This window comes from Entelurus aequoreus, linkage group LG15, assembly GCF_033978785.1.
Source record: "Entelurus aequoreus isolate RoL-2023_Sb linkage group LG15, RoL_Eaeq_v1.1, whole genome shotgun sequence".
NCBI classification, from domain to species: domain Eukaryota; kingdom Metazoa; phylum Chordata; class Actinopteri; order Syngnathiformes; family Syngnathidae; genus Entelurus; species Entelurus aequoreus.
Genome location: NC_084745.1, coordinates 11,426,678 through 11,431,004, shown reverse-complemented (window position 1 = coordinate 11,431,004; position 4,327 = coordinate 11,426,678).

Below are 4,327 nucleotides of genomic sequence, written 5' to 3'. Positions count from 1 at the left end.
AACAGGTGAAATGTAACAAGAAAAAGTTGCAATGTTGAATCTAATAACACAAAGCTGCCATGCAGGCTACTTTTTTTTTTTAAACTGTCATTGCTAAAAAAAATAACGGATTAAAATTAATGTTGTTATGAATTATTGACCTATTGAAGGCTCCAATTACTTCACATCACATATTTCACTTTTAAATATTTTTTTGGGGAAAATGTTGTATATTTTGTGTGTTTGCCATTAAAACAATGTTTTCTATGACAAAAAGTGCATTAAAAAAACATTAAAAATATTTAAAAAAAAACTATAATTAAAGGATGGATCGGACGATCTAGAGATTTAGGCGCTGAATTTAAAAAATATATTAAAAATGTATGAATTATTTTTATGAGTGGGGCACTTTTGGGTCTATGAGAATATTGGTTGGATTAAAAAAAATATACATATATATATATGAATCAAAATCAATGAATTATTGACCGATTTAAGGCTCCAAGTAATTACATCAAATATTTTTTGGGGAAAATGTTGCATATTTTGTGTTAAATATAGAAATAAAAAACATTTACAAAAAGGGTTTTTCTTCAACATAAATGGCATAAAACAATTGTGACCTGCCGGAACCTTCAATTTGGCCCGCGAGACGGCACCAGTTCAACAAGCAATCTGGCCAGGCAAGGTGTTTACATATTCAATTTCTGGCGGTTTTATAGGTGCTTATTTGTCACTATATTGTGGACCACTCAGACCAGTGACCATAAGGTGCACTTTTCAAATTTTACGTACACAGCATTCACTTATATGACCCAATCCAAACAACCTTCCCGAGTCATAGCACAGAATTAGAAATTCAACCACCACAAAAAGTCAACAAACAGGTCACACATAACACAACCTGATCACTGAACTTTGTAGATGTATAAAAAACCAGCAAACCACCATAAAAATCTTAAAGAAAATTCCCATTTAAATCCATTGAAAGGCATGATGGGAAAAACGCAAAGAAACATATGCATGTTTGGCACATTTTTGCTGCTTGATTGATTACAAAGCTTTAAGGTGGTTGTCACAAAGGTAAACAAGGCAGGAGTTGAACTTTTACATACTCTTAATATTCAATTCTAAAAATTATTATATATCCATTATATTATGTGTACACATAAATGTATAGGCTGTATATATATAGTGTATATACATCTACACTGTATATATATACATACACACATATATACCCACACACATACAGTATATACAAACATACGTATACATATACACACATATATATATATACATATATATATATATACATACATACATACATACATATATATATATACATACATATATATATATATACATACATACATATGTATATATACATACATATATATATATATACATACATACATATATATATATATATATATATATATACACACACACATGCGTGTATACATATATACATTATATATATACATTGATTTATATGTATTCATGTGTACATACACATGTATTTATATATATTATTTATTTATTTATTTATATATGTAGGCCATGATGAATCAGGCGAGTGTAGATGGTGTATTACTGGAGGCCATGATGAATCAGGCAAGTGTATATGGTGTATTACTGGAGGCCATGCTGAATCAGGCGAGTGTAGACGGTGTATTACTGGAGGCCATGATCAATCAGGCGAGTGTAGATGGTGTATTACTGGAGGCCATGATGATTCAGGCAAGTGTAGATGGTGTATTACTGGGGACATGCTGAATCAGGCGAGTGTAGACGGTGTATTACTAGAGGCCATGATGAATCAGGCGAGTGTAGATGGTGTATTACCGGAGGCCATGATGAATCAGGCGAGTGTAGACGGTGTATTACTGGAGGCCATGATGAATCAGGCGAGTGTAGATGGTGTATTACTGGAGGCCATGCTGAATCAGGCGAGTGTAGATGGTGTATTACTGGAGGCCATGATGAATCAGGCAAGTGTATATGGTGTATTACTGGAGGCCATGACGATGGAGGCTGACTGAAAGGAAAAGTCACATATTGGTCACATCCTTTTGTTGTGGGCTGGATGAGAATGTCAAGGCCGGCCCAATAAGTCATAAGTGCATGTCAGATTCCTCCCTGGCGCTACTCTACAGTGTATTGTGTTACATTGTGTATTTAGTTGTGTGTGAGTGTGTGTGTGTGTGAGTGTGTGTATAAATGCCAGCGTCTCCCACGCTGAGGACGCCTGTCTCTGGCTCTGTCGCGCGCTGACCCTTATAATCAGAGGATGCCGGGCACAGACGTATAAATCACTCCTCGCTCGGGGCCGCTATCTGCCTGGCTGGCCGTCAGCTCGTCCCGTCAGGAGGTAGTCTGGCCCCGTGCCCGAGCCGGGCCCCGCACAGCCAGCATGTCATGAGGAGGCCGACGCATTCTTATCCGCATATCTTGACTTGCATTTCGCCGCCAGAAGCCCGCTTGATGATGATGTTTAAAGCGCCGCGCTTGCCGACGCCCATCTTCTTTTTTTTTTTTTTTTCAAACAGATGTTATATTTGCAGGTAGTCCACTGAGAAATATTTATCCACTTTTTTTTTCTTTTTTTTAAATGTGTCCTATTTTGGATCCCACCATTGAATTATAGGCTTTAAGTTGGCAAACATTTAAAATGCTCACAAAACAATAGTAAAAATAAATGACCATTTTGTGAGGGGTGTCCCGATACAACTTTTTCACTTCGATATTGACTGATACCGATATCAGTCTGATATCACCACAAATAATACATACCTTTTAATTTTTTTTGTCGAATCAAACTTTAGAAAATGCTTGATCAATTGATATGTTGTTGGCTCTGCATGCTCTATAGAAGCGGGATCTGGAATGGACTATTTATACTATTTAGTTGTTATATCTTGTTTTCTTTCATGGATACTATGTTTATAAAAAACATTTATTGTATGATGTATTGTTTTTTTAAACACATCGGAAATAAAACATTCAAATTAAATCACTTCTGATTCTATTTTGCATTTCAGTTTGTCCTAGTTGTGTTGCGGTAGTCAGGAAGTAGTCTTTGCCATTAAGGTAAATGTGCTAGTCTTGTCTTTGTTGAGTCCTACAATGTTGTGCTGTAAGTGCAGTAAGTATTGTACCTATTACATATACACCAGTGAAGTTGGCACGTTGTGTAAATCGTAAATAAAAACAAAATACAATGATTTGCAAATCTTTTTCAACCTATATTCAATTGAATAGACTGCAAAGACAAGATACTTAACTTTCGAACTGAGAAACTTTGTTATTTTTTGCAAATATTAGCTCATATTTGGAATTTGATGCCTGCAGCATGTTTAAAAAAAGCTGGCACAAGTTGCAAAAAAGACTGAGAAAGTTGAGGAATGCTTATGTAAGGAAGTAAGTGCAGTAAGTATTGTACCTATTACATATACAGCGGTTTGATTGTAACGTGCATCTTAATTGTAGTTTTGATGACCAAATTTGGAGGTGTTGAAATCGCCACGTAAAATCGCTGATGCTAATTAGTAGCATGTATATGGCAAATCCAACGGAAATTATAATCGAGCTAGCGCATTTTTTTAAGTCACTTATTGTATAATGGAATGTCACAGAGAATGAAGATAGCCTAAAGAGACGTTAGCAGGAGAAGAACAGACTGCATGAATCAGAGTTCTTTATGTTGGATGCGGGCCCGGCGTGTCGCATGGACACTCAATGCGGTTGTTTCAAGCCCCAACCACTCGGGGGGGAGGGCACATGGTCATGGTCGGGGCTTGTGTAAAGATTTGAATATTGTTTCCTTTCAATTAAATCCTTCAGTTGTAAAATACAAAATTACACAAGTTAAAATGAAATAAAGTTAAATAATAAGGTTGTTTGAATCAAATTAGTAATGTGTGCAAAAATGCAAAATGGTTTGTTTTTCCAAACCCAGCACTGTTCGCTCAACAAAGACGTCATAACGTCATCAAAGCTCACATTTTGGGAACCAGGACGAGAAGAACCCTTTCTGTGGCAGCATCGGACAAAGTTATGTTTAGGTTTCACTTTTGCATCTCATAGCACATAACTGTGGTGCGTTCAAGGAATCTGCATTAAAGTTAGAAACAGAGGCATCACTAGTTTTTAAAGACATGGGAAGCTTAATGCCCAGTAGATACACTAATAATTATTATAATAATGTATTATTATAATTATTACTTTTCACATTTGAACCGATACGGTTCCTGGGAATCAATACCGGTACTCAATGGTACAAATCGTCCGTACTTTTCTGTGCACTAATAAATGTTAATTGATTAACAAAATTGTGTGTGTGTCC